At 29.6% G+C, this 22,377-nt stretch overlaps 1 long non-coding RNA gene and 1 pseudogene across 1 annotated transcript; both read left to right on the plus strand.

The window, feature by feature from the left end:
* Positions 1-1,094: 1,094 nt before the first annotated feature.
* Positions 1,095-3,844, plus strand: LOC118051239 (uncharacterized; annotated as a pseudogene).
* Positions 3,845-4,996: 1,152 nt separating this feature from the next.
* LOC140955001 (uncharacterized) lies at positions 4,997-7,103 on the plus strand. Its single transcript, XR_012168715.1, has 2 exons — positions 4,997-6,102; positions 6,522-7,103. It is a non-coding gene; the product is annotated as an uncharacterized lncRNA (long non-coding RNA).
* The last annotated feature ends 15,274 nt before the right edge of the window (positions 7,104-22,377 follow it).

A 22,377-nucleotide genomic window follows, 5' to 3' on the forward strand; every position in this document is an offset into this window, starting at 1 on the left:
TCTTTACTTTTTATCATTGGTTTGAAACAGCAGAAAACTACTTTTAACACAATCTAAACCGCTGCTTCTTGCTATTGATTGTAAAAACTGTTCTTTTTTATTGCTGGTCGTGATGAACCATGTATCTGCATCGTTGCCAGCTAGCTTTTTGGCATGGAGGCTTCCGCATTACCTGTCGTTTATTCTATATCAAAGATTAAAACTTTAGTCCCTAAGTTCCTAGCAGTGCTTGTCCCCTTTCTCCCTTGTAACTTTAAGAGCTGGGAAAATGATCGATGTTTATTCTGGAAGAATAGTTGCTCCACCAAATTTGGTGAGGAGAGGTTTTCCCCCACCAGATGATTGGTCCATATTTTCTGTAAGCTGATATGACTTTGATTACTTGACCCACTGCCGTGATTTTAGCTCGGGAGATGACTGTAGCATTTCCATCAACTTAATATCGTATCAGTCACAGTTATCGATGCATCCCATAATGGTAACATTTTGCTGAAATCTATCTTTTTTATCAACTCGGAGAACTATATCTACTATGAAGCAGTACTTTGTTATCATCTAAAAGGTAGATAATGACCTGCTTAATACGACAATTAATCAAGTCATGCATTCTTGACAGAGTGCCTTGAATTCTAATTCTTCCTTGGATTTGGATGTTTAGCGAGGTAAATGGTCTGTGTCAGGAGGCCCAGTGGCGGAGCCACAGTGGATCAAAAGGAGGTAAATGGTCTGTGTCAGGAGGCCAATCCTTAATTTACTGTTAAATTTTGAGAGGATTCTGTGTCTTTGACAACGCGGCTTGATGAAATTGAATCCAAGCTTGGACACAATATCCCCGATATTCCACGTCATTTGTGATGGAGTGTAATTCAATGCATGTTGAAAGGTTCAACGTTGACAAGTTAGCTAACCCAAAATATGATATGTATTCGATAATTTATTTGCTTTTCCTATTAAGGTTCCTATAATTATACAAATTCGAGTCAAATTACAGTAGTTACCCGAGAAAAAATGACTTTGTCAATCTAAAGTTAAAAATTCCAGCTGTTCAGGATCTGTTAGCGTCGAGCTAGGAACCAAGAATCCATGGTCCTGAAATGACTTCACCTTGCTGGTATCAAGAGATTGGTATTAGATTCCATGTTCCTTTAAACCCTGCCTGCAATTTCTTATTCCTTGTCATGATCAAGCACTCATATTCTGTGGTGGTTTACCTGGAAATGGGTGGCCGCATGGACCACCGCCATCAAGATTCAAGGCCATGGTTTCTACTGGTAACATGAGAGCCAAGAGATCCATGGAGTGGTGGTGCGTAGATCATAAATCCACTGTTTGGTTGAAATTAAAGGTTTAATATCAACCCTAGCATATGATATGATTAATGGCAAGTCGGTTTCTAGTGGTGGTCAATTTATGTTTGCCGGGGGCATGGATCCCACTGAAAAGAACTTTATTGTCTTCTTTAAGCGAGTGTGTGTGTGCCTGTGTGGGCTCGTTGATAGCAACTTTACATGAAACTGTATCCACAGATTCCTCACAGGGAGTTCTCGACACCATGCCCCGCATCTCTTTTTGCGTTGCCGGAGTACAAAGCTAAAGTTTTTGCACCATATTCTTGCCATCGTTTTCTTTTGTTTTTATTGGGTGGACCTACTAGACAGTCACCACCACTCATGTCCTGGCATCGCAGTCCGAGGCAGAATTATGGGAGAGCTCCGTCTCCCTTTACCATGCCAAGACTGTTTCAGAAACTGAAGGACATGACAACCTCACACCCATGGTGTCCTCTGCCTCACTGGTCTGTTGCTGCCAGAGCCACCGTTGTCGTTGACTCTTTTCGCCAGTCCTGGGTGGTTTGGGTGGGTGGGTTAATTAAGCTGTTAATACAACATCATTAGCAGAAGATCAGCAATAATCTAGTTTAATAAGGCGGTAGGCTGGCAACATCAAGGACAGATTGGGTGATAATTAGGCATATAGTCTCATGTACATTAAGGGGGAACTGTAATGAAGATCACCTAACACGTTTGTTGAAATGAGAATTGAGATGCCAACCGCTGCCATGCCATGCCAGGCTAGCTGTGTGTGTGCAAGAAAAAACTACCACCGGTGTGGGTCCTTCTGGACGGAGGCAGGTCATCAATCCCACCGTTCCACTTGGTGTTCCGACTTGCAACATTTTCAATCTTTCTTGTTACACACACAAACATATACATAAGAAAATGAACAAATATACGATTTTTGTAAGAAAATTAACACTGCATTAATGGGTTTGTACTCGCAATTGATCTCAAACTGAGTATTAAAAAATAATGTGAAAAATAAAATTAATACAGATACAATAATTTAAGGATAAATGATCTGTTTAAGATCAATCTGAAAAATATTATAATCTTATTGCTTAAAAACTAATATAAAAAAATACTATGATCATTATAAAAGAAAATTATAAGCTTCACATAAGAAATTTTATTGATACATTCGAATAGTTTGGTTTTTGTCTTGAAACATCAACTCCATGAATTAAGAGATTGCAAGGAAAACCCTTCAGTTTATAAAACTTTCTTTTTCAGTCAAGCTCAAGCGTCTCCTTTGAATAAACAATGAATCTTGAAAAAACATAAAGGGACTATTTAATTAATTCTTATAATATAGGGACCAATTAATATGTTTCGATAAACTAGAGCTACTAATTTATAATTAACTCAACGAGACAAAAGTACAATGAACTGAAGTCACCGAACCATTGACAAAAACCCAAAACCCCGAAAAAAGTGGATAGAGGAGCGAAAACAGTCAGATAGCCAAAATCTTCAGTTTCAGTTTGGAAAAAAACAATAAATGGAGACTGTGCGAAGCTTATAATGAGCTACACGGGCTAGCACCGGAGATGAAGACTCCATTTGACGCACCGGCGGTGTTACTGGGTTGGCCAGCAGACCAATGGAAAGAGGTCACGCACGGTTTCATGAGTTGGCGGTGGCACCAAATCTCGTCGCCCCATTATTCTCCACATGAAATATGATCCTGAATGCGAGGTCCCTTCTTGCTATCTTGTCTCTGATGACGACGCCACTTTTGCCCAGGAGAAATTTCTCCATGAAATTCAGGTTTTACATTTAACTTCGATTTTTTTAATATTTTTTTGGAATTTTCTTATCAAGGTAGGAATGATAAATTTGTCTAGGCATACATTGAATATGAAAATATGAGGTTGGAGAAGGAGTCGTTTCAATTTTCATCTAAGGAATTAATCATAAGAGTAGAATACAAGCATTACCTAATCTCACTATTATTGATGCTCCTGGACCTATTGCTGCTGCACCAGGTCGAAAAATCATGCATTACAGGTTTGAAAAGGGAGTTTAACAATTTGGCTTTGATATTGTGATGTGGGCTTCTGATGATGAGATGTATGCATGTTTATTTGTTTATTCAGAGTCAAGCTCGGGCAGTGGAGGCGCTTGTGCTAGCAAAAATGCAGCATAAAGAATTTATCATATAGCGTCTTGAAGATTGTAGTGACCGGAGTACTGAAACTACTCGGAGACTTGTGATGCAAGTTTTTTTTTTTTTTACTTGAGTGTGTTAGTGTTTTTGTTGGATTTAAGGAACTATAGTGCTTCTTTTTGTGGGAAAAGTAGGAGGGAAATGGTCTTACTTGAGATTGCAGTTGGGGTAAATTTTAGGAGAAGCTTTGGATAGCATCAAAGCTAATTTATTTTTGTTTGATGCTCCAGGTGTTTGATAAATTTCTATACTTGGGAACAAATATTTTTGCTTTAATTATCCTTACAAACTGGAGTGAAGTTTCAAGTTATTTGATTCATAGTGATTGGAAGTCTGTCTTCTGGAAGAGGAATGACTGTTTGCTTTTAAATCTTTACTGCTATCTGTAAAACATCAATACCTTTTTGATTACTAACAGATTGATCCTGAGCTCTCAAAGACTGTTGTTGGCTCAACAAAGCGGGACACGAGAATACCCTAGTTTGCTCGCTCATCTGATGTTGAAGTATTCCTTTCTCTGCCAGTTCATACACTTGATGGTTTCATGGGGGGCGGGTCTCCCTTATTTACAACTGTCCCTTATTTACCACTTGGTGCTTTCAAGCTATGAACAAAAGTTTTAACTGAAAATCTGGCATTCCTAGAATGAATGAGAATCAATTCAACATATTTCAATTTAAGATATTAATGCTAAATGTATCTCATGATAATGTCAGTGATTATCTCATAATTTTAGAAACATAATTTTGGAAAACAGGTTGCTATATGTTTGCTAAAATTTTTAGGGATTGTATAGTTATTGTCCCACTCAAGAAGAAATCTAGAAGGGAAGTTACAAGAAAATATACTTTAAAGTTACTAGTTTGTTTATGAAAAATGAAATCTGAATGATATTTTGCAAGAGAAATGATGAATGTTATATCATGTTCTTAATGATAAAGCTGTCCCATTTCTTAAACATGGGGAGAATGATGAGCTTTTCAGAAAATTCTGGCTGTTTGTCTTATTGTAATTTATTTTTTTCCTATCATTCTATCTTTTCAGACGTTTTAGAGAAGTCTGAGCACTATAATGTATGCTCTTTCTCTTTCCCTGCATCAACTGAATGGAATTATGCAATAGCGGTTTAGAATCTTGCTCATGTAATTAGTTTTAGTTGGATTCATTCTCATAACTTCAATCAATATATTTGATCATTCTGTAAAAGTATGATTTTTGTGTACATAAATTTTCGACTCTGAAAGCAGTCCTGTTTTTGGTTTGCTTTCAACATGTATGTTGTAAAATTTGAACACTTCTTTCTGGTACAGTTGACTTTTTATTTCAAAACTAATATCCATCCTCCTTCGATACAGTTAGGTTGTAGGCTTTTGTGTGTCTTGAATAGATGACTTCCAATCTCTGTCTATCTTCTTCAGGTGTGTTGGTCTTTTCTATGTTGAATTGTCTTTTTCGCATCTGAACTTGTTTTAACTGGCTTTACATTTTTCTGCTTGTTCCTTTTACAACAGTTCTGTTTTCTATATATATATAATAAAAAACTGCTAACCCTTGATTTAGTTCTCTGAGATATTTTTTTCTACCATGGCGGGCTGAAGGCAAGTGAACTTTGAAATTCAAAATTTCCAATGTACTGAGTGCCTAAGGAGCATTGTAAGAATAGATAAAAAAAAAAAAAAGGTAAGAGAATAGCATACACAAAACAATACTTGAAATGGTATCGTATAAATCCATGGTTGCAGGAAGCCCAACCATGTCTTTTAGGTTGTAACCCCCCCTCCCCTGAGTTTACCTAGACAAAGCATGACACTTTGTAGCTGGTGTTCATCAGAGTTTGTTTTGTACTTGCTGTTTTTGTTTAATATTTGCTGCAGATGCATGGAAGATTTAGGAAGCACCACACGTAATGTAACACCACAAAAAGGTTAGTCATAGCTGAATAACAAGGGATGCCTCTGAAACTCAATAGATTCTTAAGTATCACTTTGTTCATGAATGTTTATTTTAAAAATCATGATGCTTTTCATAGTAATACTATTATTTTGAGAACAGTGATGCTTTTCATATCAGTGCTATTGTTAAAAATCAGTAGCTGCTCCTTCAGGAGCCCGCAAAATAAGTACTTTGCTATTGATAACAATTGCATTAGCTATAAACTTTCTATCCGCTCATAATATATATATATATATGTGAACTTGTGGATGTGCTATTCAGATTGTTTGTGATTTAAGTTCTTATTTTTTATGTTCAACGTATAGAATCAGGCTAGGCTACGTCAATTCTGAGACTCCTTCGGTGAAACAGAGCAGTCTGCTATGGGAGGTAATCCTATATCTGCTGTTCTACAGTCCTCCATGGGTCAGCTGCCAATGAGAAGCATGGCAATCAACCAAATGCAGATGTCAAGCTCAGTCGTTTGGCTTCAGGCATTGACTCAAGCTCAGCAGTTCAGATAACAGAGACGCGCCTTGCAGATCTTCTAGACCGCACCCTTTGGAATCGGAGACCTGCCCTTTCATCTGAAAGAATTGTTTGTGCCCTGGTTCAACAGATATTCCTTGGCATAAGAGAGTATTTCTTAGCCTCTGCTTGAAGGTTTGACATCCTCTCCATTTTCAGTTTGGTCGAAAATGATGTTATGTGGTTGATAGGCTCCACCTGCATTTTCCATACTCCCTCCAAGAAATTTGGAAAGGAAAAGAACAAAACTTACTGCGAACATCAACTTCAATAATTTTTTTTTTTAAAAAAAAACAGCAAGTGAATAATATATTTCGAATTCTAAATTCAAAAAAAAAAAAAATCTGTTTTTTGAACATAAACATATTTTGACATGGAGGGAATAGCAAATACTCTATTATCTATTTCATACCACAACATTGTTTCCCCCTTTTTAATCAAAATCTTTGTTTCTATTGCTTTGACAAAATTGTTCCAACTTTGTTGGCAGTAGCTTTTTGTCTGTGAGTTTTTCCACAGTTGTTTGCATGTGTCCCGATACAAGTTGCCAGCAGTTCTCCGGCAGGACATAGATTTGGCATTTGTAGATGAAACGTTTTTTGACAGCATCAACTTACGACACTCATTCAGCCAACGGAAGCTAGAAAAAGAGATGGGCCTATAAAGGGTTTTTATTTTATTTATTTCCATTTCTTCTTTTTTTTTTTATGTAAGAAAACTCATCTTGACATTCTCCGGTTTGCTTGTTTAACCTGGTGACATTTTTTTGCAGATCAAGACTTAAGAGGCTCAAAGAGAAATTTAGGCTGATAAATGAGCACCTTGCTTTGAATCAATTCCAGCAATCGTGTGGATGTATGAACTAATTAAGTTATTTTTCCCCATGGAATGAGCACCTTGCATTTCTTTTCTTTCTACAGACCCGTTTTACCAGCACGTTACTCTTGTGCTGCACAGTGAATCTTGGGTGTGATTGCATTATAATAACTATAGAAGATACAGCGTAACTTTCTTTGTTTAATATTTCATATCAGTTGTGCATTGTAATCCAATTTATTTTGTGTTTATAGTCTTTTGTTTCTTATGATTGATGACAATGAGAGAATTTATTCTAATTACTGAATTCTTGTTTCCCATTTGCCCATGACAAATTCAAACCTCTCGATCTCCTGCATGGATACCTAAGAGTTCATCCAAAATCTTTTATGTGATTTTTGGAGAAGGAGAGAGTATGAAGAATGCTAACATTTAGCTTCAAAAATGGGGTTAGTGTTTGGTATTGTTGTAGTTTTTGTGGCCGTGGTTTAAAAAAAATTATGCACTTTTGGTTGAGGTTGATTTGGTATTTAAGTATTGTGATAGCTTTTGTGGTTGTGGTTTGAAAAAAGTTGTTTTTAGTATTTTTAGTTTGAATTTAGTTTGAAAAAATATATATTTGGTTGAAATTGAGGTTGAACAAAACGTTGTTTAATGTATTTGGTTAAGAATGTTTTTTAAATTAAGATTATAAAATAACTAAAACAGACATTAATATTGATGGTTTTTAATTGAAATATTATAAATTTAACTACTGCTATTACATCATGAAATAAACAATACTTAAAATAAAGTATTTTTTATTGTTTCATTAAACTATCTGCAATTCCATCACATACGAAATCCATTTGACAAGGATTACAATTTTCATAGCTTCCTAAGCATGCAACAATATTAGGTAAAATATCATCAGAAATAAAATTAGGATTGCGATTAAATTCTGCAAATGTTACGTCATCATGAGATCTTTTTTTAATGTAATTATATAGTGTCATTGAATAATGTTAAACATTAGTTTTTTTTTTTAATAAAACACGATACCTGAGAAATTTTGTTGGATTTTTTTATCTTACTAGGTCGAATCCAGTCAATTGAATTTAGGTTTGGGTCAGAACCTATCCAGCCCAAAATAGTAGAAACCCCTCCACTGTTCATATGAACAGTGGAGGCTCGGCTGTTATTTGCAAAGCATAGAAATTGTGTTTTTGTTAAACTTGAGGCACAACCGCAATTTATGGTGGGTCCCACAAAAAAAACTTTGTTTTTAACTTAACCAAACATTAATATATGCAGTTGATTATCAACCTCACCCGCAGCCACAGTGTCAAGCGGGCACTTAGTATGTGTTTGGCGTTGTGGTTGTTTTTACTGTAAAACGCAGTTGATAAGTGTTTGGTTATATATTAACCATACTTTTATTATTGTGGGTCCCACCCGAAACTGAGGTTGGAACTTCAGTTTCTTGAAAAGCAATTTGGAATTTCTTTTTGATGGCGTGTTCTCCTCTCTCCTTCACCGTTCTTCTTTCTCCTTCACTAACAGTGCACTAGCTGATCATCGCCATTTTGCTTTAGTTAAAACACTTCCTAGAATCGCGGCGCAAGGTAGCCTCCTTCTTCTACATGGAAGTTTTCTCCATTGTTCATGGTCGGAACTAGGTCCAGCCCAAACCAAAATGTATTGGATTGGGTCCGACCTAGTAAAATTAAAAAAAAAATCTCAAAAATTTTAAATTAATTTTTCTTTTTTAAAAAAAAATTGTTTTCATGCACATGGACAAATCCTAAAAAGTTTTTAATTATGCACACTCATCGCTACGTAATGTGATAGAATGTTTTTTTGGAGTATGGAAATAGAGGTAGAGGATTTTACAGAACAAGTCTGCTTATCTATACAAAACGTAAGTTGAAATTGTAGTAACATCAATGGCACTATATAATTATATTAAAAGAAAATCACATGATGACGATGACGAAGCATTTGAAGAATTTGATCACAATTTCAATTTTGTTTTTAGTGATATTTTACATGATGTTGTTGTCCACTCAGGAAGTCATGGAAATTGAAGTCCTTGTTAGATGGATTTCGTACGTAATAGAATTGCAGATAGTTTAATGAACAATAAAAAATAATTTATATAAATATTATTTATTTCATGATGTAATAACAGTAGTTAAATCTATAATATCTCAATTAAAAACTATCAATATTAATATATATTTTTTTAATTATTTTATAATCTCAATTTAAAAAATATTTTTAACTAAATATATTAAATTATTTTTTGTTCAACCTTAATTTTAATAATATTTTTAATTAAAAATATATATTTTATCAAATTAATCTCAACTAAAAAATATTTTATTATAAATAATATTTTTTAAATTACAACCATAAAAACTATTATAGCAGTGATCCCACTTTTACGCAGGATGATATCCAGCAGTCAGTCGATGCAATCGAAACATAAATCTGGTAAAAAAGCCCACGCTGACTTGTGTTCCTTTGTTTATATTTGTAAACTAGGCCCGTAAGATCAGCTGCAAAAATTCTCATCTTTTCAACAACTCTGTTCATGACGTATTTATAAAAAAGTTATATATATATATATATCAAGAATTATATATATTAATAAATAAATAAATAATAACTAAAAATAAAACTTAAAAATCAAAAAACAAATATAAATCAAGATATTTAATTTATAAAATATGATATTTATCCTGTTATATTTTTTTCAAAATTTTCTTATTGAAAATAATTTTTTTATTCAATCAAATAATAATATAAATGAAAGCATATTACATTGATTAAATAAAAAAAATTATGCAAGTCCATATATATAAGAAATATTATCTAAAATAAATATTTTTATTTTAAAAACAAATTTTATCTATACAAAAAATAAAAACTATAGAAAAATTAGAAAAACATTTTCAAAAATTAAATACATATAAAATAACCAAAAAATAATGTTATTTAAAATAGATTCTCTAAATAAAATAAAAGATAAGGAATGTTAATCTAAATATAAATAAAAAATAATTATAAAAAAAACATATAAAAATGCATTAATTTAAAAAAGATATTAGGTATTGTTGGTCTAACAAGTCAGGACACCTCATCTAACTTATTTTAATAATACCAACTGCCTAAGCTTTTTTTTTTTTAATGTTTTTATGCTTGTCTGTTCCAGTTGTTTTTTTTTTTTTTAAAAAAAAAACAATGTATTATCTCATTTATGACCATTATGATATAATAATGTTTTTAGTGTTATAATATAAAAAAAAAATTTTAAAAAATAAAAAATATATATTTTAATAAATTTGTTTTTAAAAAAATATTTACAAACAATCTCGAACACGCTGATATTGTAAAAAATTTTTAAAAACCACTGGTAAAAAAAAAAAATTTGAAATTGGGCAAAAAGCCGTTTCCCAAACGGCTTATCTTCATACAATTGCCTGTAAAAACAGAAAGTTTTACAACACTGCCATCACTAATCTTGAAAGATGACAGCCTTAGCTATACTGATCAACGGCTGGATTGAATCGGGTGAAAAATTGACGTGAACACGAAGGGGTCATTTAGTTACATCACAGACATATCAGAGCCCTTTCCTGGTAACCATACCCAGGCCTTTTTTAATCAAAACCCCTGACAAGATCCGGGCCCGCCTTAGACGCACCTGGGTGACACCTGTACTTAAACTCCAGTCAATGCTTGTCAGGGTAGCAGAAACTGACCACCATGGGTCCCGCAATGAATAAGGGTTGGAATTTAAATTCTCTACAGTTTGAAAACTGCCGTCCCTCGAGCAAATTTCTGGTGGAGCGCACTTAACCATACCGTCAAGTTAGATTGTAATGTGTTTCCATGCGCCCGACCTTTTTTTTTTTTTTTTTTTTTTTCTTATATGTCATAACACTGATAAATTTATTTGATATCCCACTATTAATATATTGATATAAAAAAAGTATTTTTTATCAATAAAAAACTTTCTTATATTATAAAAGATTATTAAAATTTGAAACCAAAGTAAAAATTAAATGATATTTGATAAATAACATCTAAAATATATTATTAACTAATTTAATAAATTAATATACTAATTATATTTTAAATTAATTTATTTTAAAAAAATGTAAATTTAAATGAATTAAAAACAAACAAAAAATAAAAACATGTTAGGTACATGAGTCTAACCTGAATTAAAAGGCCCAAACATAAATTCTTAACTTAAACACATGTAAGTAGTACTTAATAATTTTTAATTCTCATATTGTTTATTGTCTTTACGCATTTCTTTTTAATTGTTAATGATTATAATCTTGTATCGGGTTTATCAAATGAAAAGTAATATTAATGTAGTTTGAATTTACTATGTTTTTGGTCATGCAAGAAAGGTTAAGTTTTATAATAAATATTTCATCAATGAACATGCCTCTCATATCGAAGAATATGATCATGATAGACAAAATTATAATACTGTAGTTTATGTTAAGGGATAAACTTCTAATGAGTTTGAAGTTGATTATTATTGAAAGTTAGAAGAGGTGATTGAATTATAATATCATAGCGAATATAATAACATCTTTTTATTCAAATATTATTGGCAAGTACCATCAATGGAGGAATCAAAGTAGATCTATGCCATGATTTTGTCAAAATTAATATAAAAGCTAGACTTCGTAATGTCAATGAAGTCTTTGTTTTTGTCAAGTAATGACAACAAGTTTGTTACATATATACTCCTTCATTTAGAAAAGATTGTTATAGGGTTGATTGATTATCTATTGTGAAAACCAACCCTTGAGTCATGTCTAAGTTGTTCAGGACGGTAACAATAAAGTAACTATGCGAGATGATATATTTCAACTTGATAAGTTAGTTGATCCATATCAAATTGCTCCATTTACCAACTAGAAAAAAATTCAAATTTTTATGCAACTAAAAATATTTTTTTTTATTTTGATGTTGAGAGGTTAATTGATATATTAAGAACTGATGGAGTTACAAAAGTCGATGAAGATTATGAGATCGACAAGCTTCAATTTAATGAAGAAGATTATGATGGATATGACGGTGATAAAATTGAAGAAGAAGAAGACAATCTTCATTACAAGGATTTTGAACAGATTTTATACGTAAAACATCAATATGTAATGAAATTGACTTTAGTGTAATTTTCTTATGTTGTTTCTTTACAATGATCTTTTGTTAACAGAATTATAATGTTTGTTGTTGTGATTTTATTATCATGATATTGAAAATAATTGGTGTTATTATGTTGTAATTTTACTGTATTTAAAGGTTGGATAGATATGGAATACAAAAAAATTAGGGGAAAAGATATTGTTTTATAATGGTGGAATGTTGAATACCAACAGAATTACTTACGGACTAATTCTCTCAAAAAGTTATAAAGTGTTGAAAAAAAAACTACATGACTTTATCACTAAACATTACTAACAAAATTATCGACGGACTAATTCCCTTGAAGAGTTCCAGGGAGTTGAAAAAACTGACATGACTTTGCCATTGAAAACTATAGACAAAATCACCAATAAACTAATTCTCTCGGAGAGTTCCGAAGAGTTCTAAAAAAAACCTACATGACTTTGTCATCAAAAATTAATGACGGACTATGTCCCTCAAAGAGTTTCGAAGAGTTAAGAAAAAATTACAAGACTTTACCATTGAAAATTACAAATAGAATTACCACTAGAACAAAATTTTGTCAGAAAAATTTAGGGGGTTTTGGTAAATCTTAGGGGTTTTTAAAAAAAAATCAGTGTTAATTACCAATGTAATTATCTATGGTCTTTAAAAATTAATAAATATTTAATTATTTATTGGTAATTTTATGTGTAAAAAAACACTTTAATAGAAGAACAAAATCCCTAATTCCTAAAAAAATATCATCTTCCTCTCTCTCATACTAATCTCCTAATCCATCATCCTTTCTCTCTTCTTTGTAGACTAATCTCATCATCCTCTCTCCTTCTCTTTCCCTAACCCTTCATTGTCCTACCTCTTTCTCTTTTCCTCTCTCTTCAAGACTGTAACTTTCCTTTTCAGGTATGTATTTTGCTTCCATCTATTAGTTTTTTTTTTGTTGTTATTTTATTTGTTGTGCGAGATTAGTGTTGGTTGTTGGGTTGCTTGCAATTATAGTTCTTTAAAATGAATGTTTTTTATGTTGTTAATGTTTGTTTTTGTCCATAGATGTGTGTGATTTAAATTGGAGTGTGATTTAACTTCTTTGATTTTGAATTCATTTGTCATGCTCACTTTCTTTTTTTCATTTGTGATTTAACTTCTTTGATTTAACTTCTTTTTATTTTCTTTTTATGAATAAATCAAATGTATTATGCAATTTTTTTTAAGGAAGAGTTAAGATGTATTATTGTTCTAAAAAAATTTTCAATCATACTAATTATTTAATTAATGTATGATTTGATTTTATTTTGACCAATTTCTTCAATGTGCTGAACTTTTAAAAGGTACCTATAACAGCAATGCATTCAAAATCAAACACCCCAATAATTTCTAGTCATCCCAACCACATTAAAAGGTATGTTTTATGCAATACATGGTTTTTTATGATTTATAAGCTTAATTTTGAAGGTTATGTTTAATATACAAGGATCTTTATTAATCACAATACATGGTTTTTATGATTTATAAGCTTAATTTTGAACGTTATGTTTAATATACAATGATCTTTACTGATCACAATACATGGCTTTTTATGATTTGTTAGCACGTGACGCTCAATGTTTTTTACGTTGATCGCAATCCGGTGCAAAGAATCAAACCAAGAAAATTCATGATCTTATTATCATGCACACCGACAAATCAATTCCATTCATTTCACATGAAAAATGGATGGTAAGATTCTGTATTATAAGATAATTTATTTTGAAAAATTGTTGTATTATATGAAAATATTTAACTAACAACAGCTTCCTTTCCCGTACTATTGTGCGTGGACACGATTCAAGATCGATGGAGCTTTTTGTTGAAACCCACGTGAGAAATGAGGATGTTGCAAAGGAGTGCAGTAGCTTATGGATAGCCGAGCTCAGAAGTTCATGGTAAGTTGGATTTCAACATTTTTTTTTCTTAACTTAATATTATTATTATTAATTTGCTAACTTTTTTTTAGGGAACATATAACATATAATTACATGAGAGATACATAGACTTTCCTTTAACTCATTTGAAACTCGATATAGATTTGTGGTTGGAGGCTAAATCTACCGATGGACCCAATAGAAATCGAGTTTATGATATCTCTAACGCTACAACTGAGGATATACGAGGAAGGGGGCGTAATGTATTAACTGTTTGTTCCTCTCAATCAAGATCAAGTCACTAATCTTTGATTGTCCAAGCGATTGTACGAGAACAAATTGAATTTCAGAAGACTCAACTTAGGCGTCGTTTGGTAACGTGGCTATAGGTGAGGTTCACTCGCAGCCACACATGAATTTTGTTTGGTAAGTAAAAAATCCTGCTTTTCATTGGTAGGGCCCATGAAAATTTGAAACAAAACTGAGGTTCACAAGAAGCAGCAAAATGCTACTTCTCCTGATGGAAGAAAGCTGGAACAGTGGAGCCATGCTCCACTGTACAGTGTAAGTGAATCTTTTTTTTTTTTTTTTTGAAAAAACCAAAAAAAATTAAGTGATTTCACTCGCATTATTCATGAATAATATATATATATTTTTTTTTTAAAATCATGAAAACTGTAGTTTTTGTCGAATGAATTTTGTACATAATGAAATTATAATTTTTTTTTAAAAAAATGAGTTTTAGTTGAAAAACTAGTATTTAATATTATTTAATAACACACTATAAATTAGAAGGATATAGCATGATGACGTAGCATTTGTGAAATTTGATCACAATTCCAATTATGTTTCTTGCCGTGTCCGACCTAATTAAAAAAAATCAATTTTTATTTGTATTTTAATTTTGTTTTATTCAAAAAATTAGAAGGAGATCACTTGATGACGTAACAAAAAATTTAGTTTTTGTTGTTGCGTGTTTAAGAAACCATGAAAAATATAGTTATTGTTGGATAGATTTCGGATGTGATGACATTGCATATAGTTTAATAGAATAATAAAAATTATTTGATATTAATATTATTTATTTCATGATGTAATAATAGTAGTTAAATTTACAATATTTAAATTAAAAGTATTTTTTAATTATTTTATAACCTCAATTTGAAAAATATTTTTTTAACCAAACACATTAAACTACTTTTTTTTCAACCTCAATTTCAACCACAGTTTTAACCAAACATATATTTTTTCAAACTAACCTCAACTAAAAGTACTTTTTATAAAACAACTTTTTTAAAACCACAACAGCAACCGCAATACCAAACACACCCTTAATGCGGAGACGGTCAGCCTATGGATAAAGTGAATGTACTTGAGCAGCTCTTAACAACCCTCACTTATACATGTGGTTAACCTTATTGACATCCTAATTCCGGTGAAGATATGTCTCCGCCTCCTCCTCCGGTTTTTGTCCACTAAATAAATTGTATTTAATAATATTTTTTACATTAATAATAAAATTTTGGTTTTTAATTTTAATTTATTTTTTGTATTGTTTATTTTATTTTATTTAAATATAAATACAATACTGAGAAAATTGTATTTAAAGAGCTGCAGACATGTTTGAAAAATTAAAAACTTTTTAAGTTATGATATTTACACAATGAACCTATTTCACGAGATCTTGTGTTGCGATTGCGTCTGTAGAAATGTTTCCTCTGAGATATATATTGAGTATCACAGCTTCCTTCTCAGGTTACCAGATGCCTGAACTTTCAACAGAGCAGAGATGCAGATTGATGGCTGATTCTTCAAGCTTGTATGTAAAGTCTCATTCAAACATACAATCCAACCATCAATATCAAGCAAAAAGCTAAGAAAAAAAACAAAAACAAAACAGCTTTTGCCTTGCTTTTACTAAAAATCAGAAAATCCAGAACTTAATCATGACTGTGCACATTCAGTGATTCAAACTGTGCCTGAGCTTCATCGCTGATGACACCACTGCACTGACAAACACATGCACACTCTGCCCACCAAACCCTGTCGACGAGGGATCGAATATCATGCGTCTATGGTTCCTGTAGCTCTTCATTTGGGAGCACTGTGCTGCTTTCTCCTCCTTTCTTTTTCTTATGAATAATGCATTCAAGCCACTCTCTTTCCCGAGTCACGTGTCTTCGTCTTCCTTCTTGCATTGCTGGTAAAAAAAAAAAAGACATGTTATAAAATAATATAAATTATATATTAAAATTTTATTTAAAAAGTTTAAGTTATTGAATTGAAATGACTATTTAATATGATATCAAGAACTTTATGACCAAGCAGTGATGAGTTTGAATCTTATCATCTCAAGCTAGATAATTAATAAACTTTTACTTAAAAAAATATGTTAAAAAATAATATAAATTATATTTTAGTATCTTATTTAAAATATTTAAATTATTAAATTAAAATGTTTCTTTGAAACACAATACTAGCTCGCATCTTTTTCTGTTTGAGCATGCATCGCATATAAGAAATTGATCCATCGCATGTCGAAGAGAAGCTGGATAATCATGTTCAATCCTTCAGATTTATCTCCGAAGAATAAAAATCCCTTTTTTTCTACTGTTTTAATAACAATCACAGTAATTTTGGATTCGTTTTTCGGCTACGAGATGATAACAAAAATTATTATAAAGATAAATTTATTTTGATTTTTTTAACTAAACACATTTTTTATCCTAAAACTCAAACACAACCACATATATACACACACATAAGTGAGGGGAAAAAATCATATGGCCTCACTTTACATTAAAAAATGAGTGATAGTAAACCAATGTATATAATATTAACTTCAAAGGATTTTTATGTAGATGTAGTTAAGATTATTTTTTTAAAATATTTTTTTTGTTTGAAAATATATTAAAATAATATATATATATATATATTAATATTAAAAAATTTAAATTTAATAAAAAAAATTGATTCAAGCTTTTTAAAAAAAGGTATAGTAATTGCTTTCGAAGTTACTTTAGAACTTATTTAAGAGTGTAGTTGTGATTGTTTTTTAAAATATTTTTCATATTAAAATATATTAAAATGATATTTTTTTTATTTTTTAAAAAATTATTTTTAAAATCAACATATCAAAACAATTCAAAATATATATAAAAATAATTTTTTAACAAAAAAAAATAAATGTTTTTAAAAACATGAGTTGGTTTCAAACCGACAATGTTTTTTTTTTTTTTTTTCCTCTCCGAAGCATATGTACGTTTGGGTCAGGATTTATACTAAAAAAACTCAAAGTAGATGGACTTGCTTTCAAAGATAATTTTTTTGGGGATTTGGTTTATGTAAATCCCAAAGAAAGAAAGCTCAAGAAATTAAATAATTTCTCACCAATTAGACTTTAGATGTCTAACTTAGCTGGTAACTGATTTACTTGTCGTGTTATCATTTAAAGTTTTAATTTTTAAATAGCTACTATAAAAATAATTTTATAAAACTGCACTAATTTGGATATATTTAATAATTAAAACTTTATAAAAAAAAATTGTATTTCCGATTTGTAAACTTTTCTAATAACACCAACAAGACCATGGCAAAAGAAAGTATTTTTCTTGAATAAAAAAATTGAAATATAAATATTATGCGTGACATCAACCAAAACTGCCTTGAGATGTTAGGATAGTGATTTGCGCATCTAGATATGAGTTAGATGAGTTAATAAAAAATAGATTTTAAGTTTTTTTTAAAAAATTTAAATTGATTTAAATTAATCAAATCAAATTGCAATCTTATACCTTGAGTTGGGTCGGGTAGTGTTTTTTTAACTACGAACATAACATTTAATTTGAATCAAATGTATAGAGTTGGTTTAAAAATACCATAACTACTTGGAAAAAGAAATCTAAAAACAAAGGTTCAATGATCCTAGTTTGTCTATGAGGCTAATTGGTATTATGGTGAAAATATAATTGGTTAAATACTTAATTTTTTTTTTTTTTTTTTAAAAAAATATATATATATATATATAAATTGTTTTGATATGATAATGTTAAAAATAAATTTTTAAAAAATAAAAAATATTTTTTTTAATAAAAAAATATTTTAAATAACAACCACTACTATAATACCTATATATTATACCACCTAGCTTGATTGACCTAACAAAATCTAATATTATAATATAAGTATTAGATTATTCGTGTGCAATTATTTATACTTTTCCTTGGATCGATGCTATATTAATTTGCACCGAATATTTAATTTAATCAGATTAAATAACATTTTGAAATTTTCAGGTTTTACCTGATAGTTATATACTAGGTTATTTTTGTGTGTTGTGTTACGAGATGGACTAAAAGCTTTTTTTTTTTTTAAGGTAAAAAAAGAATTTCTAGACTACATGGATTAGTTGATCTTATCATTAAATATCTTAACAGCGAATTAAAATTAAATCTCACTATTCAACTCTTTATCAAATTTAAATTTTAAATTAAATCATGTAAAAAAAAATTTTTTTTAACATAGTTTAATTAACTTGGATGGATCCAAAGATTAAAAAAAAAAATTCAAAGCAAAAAATCAACAAAAAACACAAAATCAGGTATGCGGATCCAAAAACAACCTGAACGACTTGTAAAAAGTAATATGACTTTTAGAAAAATTTAAAGATAGTATCTTTTTTGTTTTTAAAACAGTGAGACAACAATGTATTTGACTGGTTTATATTAATCCAAGTTAACTTCGTTAAACCATTACCTAGTTTATGGACTCTAATAAGTACTTATTTAACTATATAATAAAAAAAAATAAAAATCAAATAAAAATAAACCAGATATTAAAAATAAAATTGATTAAAAAAAATTAAACAAAGATTAATATTGAAAAATAAAATTAAAAAAACAAAGTTAAGACAGGTGCGCGAGCCTGAATGGCCCAACATGCTAAGGCTTTAAGGAAAAACTGGAGCTCGTGTGCATAGGTCATCTTTATTTATTTTTCTTTTTATAAAGGGTGGTCAATTGCCCATATATTTTTTAATTAAAAAAGGAAAGAAAATGCAACTCATCACCTATTGCACTCGACCTAAAATCTAAATATTATTGTGATGGCTTGAAAAATCAAAAAACAAGGATTTTTTGTTAAAAATTATTTTTCAACCTCTCTTTTTACCTGAAAACATATAATAAATATCACAAAAAACTCTTTAAACCACCTACTAACCCCCTAAACACAACAAAATCAACCAAAAAATCTAAAATAATCTAGAAACAAAAATCAAAATGGAAAATCATCTTCTTTCTCTGACATGTTTATAGAAAAAATAAATTTATCATCATCAGACTTTTCTTGTTAAATAAAGCTCATCAACTCCAAATTTGACCATTTTAGTTACCAAAATCATGGCAACGAGTCATTTTCTTCTTTTATTTTTCATTATTTTCTAATGATTTTCTCTTTTTTTTTCAAATCTAATGACTAAAAAACAAATAAAATAAAATTATAGACTGGAATGAAAATTGTCATGAATTCAAAGTGAGTCTTGTATTTTATCAATGTTTCACTTTTTATTCCTCTATGTTTTAATTTAGTGTTTTTTCCATCATTTCAAGCCTAACTCTATCTAATTAGGTTATTGTAAGAAAAAAAGTTTGAAAAAAAAATTTAAGATGCTTCATTGATCATACCCTGGATATTTTAGTAAATATGTTAATGTTAATTCCAATATCTACTATTATCATACTAATCCTTGCTTGTTCCCCGGGTAGCTTGGGCTCAAATTTTTTTATCAATGCTAAAGAAAAATGTAAGCATTGGCAACGCGTTTTTACACTACTAAGAAAAATTTTAATTGTGAATCAAATACTTAATGGATATGTTTAATAAAATAAATGAATAATTATATATATATTAATAAATGTTAAAAAATTTTTATGATGCTAACTAATGATTAAGCTTATAAATTAAGACAATGATAGATATTTCATCACGGTACACAAAGAACTCTTCAATTCTTTTTATTTAATTGTACAATAATAAAAATATTTATTGAAAAAAAGTTATTATTTCTACTATTTTGAAAAAAAAAAAGACAAGGATCTCATCAAAAAATAAATATCAAATTGATTTATATCTAATAAACTAACATCTCAAACATAATTATATTTATTTAATTATAATTAATATTTATTACACTTTGAAGCAAAAGAAAACAATCGTGAAGTGCCATACTAAATGGATGGCTACTAATATAAAAAAATTCACAATCTCATATGAAAATAAATTCAGAGACCAAATGATATTTAATGGAATAATCTTCTAAACGATAATTTTACTTATTTTATTTAAATGAATTTAAATGAGAATTTAAAAAAAAAAAAAAACGTTAAAAAAGAAGTCCAAGAATCTAGGCATGATGGACCCGCTCTTAGCTAACAAAATAAAGGCAACCACGTACGAACTTGTAAGGGCAGGTTTGCATGCATGGCTTATTTTATTTATTTTTTTTATTAAGTTAGGTGGACAACATATTATTTGCCTAACATTTTTCTTCTTATAAAAAACAATAAATGATATGTCATCTATTTTGTCAGGCAACTCGTGGTCTTTAGTTCAGTCGATAGTTATCTTAAATGCTTGGAAAGTCTGATTTTCGACTTTATAGAAAAAAAAACATTTAAATTTTTTTTTATACCAAAATCACCTTTAAAACCCAAAAAATCAAAAAATATTCTAATAAAATTCATCCCATTGAATACTGGATAATACTAAAATTAAACTCTATCATATTCTAAATTAAGTTAACTGACACTCTTTTTTTCTTCTCTCTTATTTTTAGATAACCCTTGTCTTCTATTTATAACTCAGGAATTAAAATGCAAATAAAATAAAGTTATGAATCAAAATGCAAGAACCTCTATAAACATGGATTAAAAATGAAATAACAAAGTGAAAAAAAAACTTTGGGATCAAAAACAATAAAAACATGCCTCAACTATATTATTTTAAAACAAGAATCTTGAATTTGGTTCCAAAATCAATTTTAATCTATAGAGTTTTAATTATATTTAATCAAGAAAACTACATATGATCTTATCAAATCAAGCATTGATATAATGTCAAGGTTTTTAAAAAATCAATTAAACATATGTTAACTGCTATCTAAATAACATATATTTTTATACCATTCTAAATAAAATATAATTTAAAAAATAACCATTACACTATCTTCAGACATCTTTTTAATCATAGCAGGAGCTACTGAAGTGATAGGCAGCTTTGTCGATAATCATGATGATGAATGTCGATGGCATCACTCGAAGATCCCAATGCCTAAACTGTGCCTTGTTCAACAATTACAGCATCCTTAATTACAGGCAATGGTTTCCCTAATTCCATCCTCTTTGCAAATGCAATCATAAGCGACAACGTCCGAAATTGCTGGAAAAGAGGAGACATAAATCCGAAGGCAGAAAATGCCTAGCAAAGGCATTGATCATCCTATGATGCCATTCTTCGCACAAAAAATATATATATAAGAAAAGATTTGTGAGTTTGATCAGTTACCTACAATTCAACATTGCTAACTTGTAGACTCTAATTAGTTAAATACTAGTTGTATACCCCGTACTATGTTTTTTTTTACACCAAAAAAAAAAATCTAATTACAAATAAAAAACCTTGAATTTAAGTAATAAATCAAGAATTATTTGTGATAATAAATACAAAAAAAGTTAACAAAAAGTAAATATTACATTGAAAAATTGAGAAAAAGATGTGGATCGATATACGATATCATAACATGGACAATAAACCTGATTGTATTTCATTAACTTTCCTAGTTGGTATCATTTCTTTATTGAATAAAATAGCGATAATAATAATAAAAAAACACACAGCACAAAGTAGTTTGGATTAATTTTTCGAATGCAATAAAAAAATGTCAAGGCATCGTCAATGTATTTTTTAAGAAAAAAAACTTATTAGATGATATTTTATTATAAAATTATTGAGATGACAACATATTAAATCTACCTGAGTAAATCCGAGTTAATCGACCAAATTTATAATTTAAATCCTGAGATCATGATAAACCTATAAAAAAGCAAAACGAAACAAATTATTTTAAGTCTCAATCAATTCAATTATCGAAGGATAAAACTAGAAATAAAAATATTTAATTTTAAAAATGAATAAAATACCTAAATTTAACCCTAACCTTCATTGCTAACTTGTAGACTCTAATAGTTAAAGATATAAGAAAAGATTTGCTAAAGCTTATAAACTAATTTATGTTTACAACTCAACATTGCTAACTTGTAGACTCTAATTAGTTAAATACTAGTACGTCGCGAGCTAGATAATTTCTTTTTTCAATATAAAAAAAATAAAAAATAAAAGTGCACTTACAACATGTTTTTATTTTTACACCAAAAAAATATTCTAACTACAAATAAAAAACCTTTAATTTAAGTAATAAATCAAGAATTATTCCTGATAATAAATACAAATAAAAAGT

Source organism: Populus alba, chromosome 18 (genome assembly GCF_005239225.2).
Source record: "Populus alba chromosome 18, ASM523922v2, whole genome shotgun sequence".
Taxonomy (NCBI): Eukaryota; Viridiplantae; Streptophyta; class Magnoliopsida; order Malpighiales; family Salicaceae; genus Populus; species Populus alba.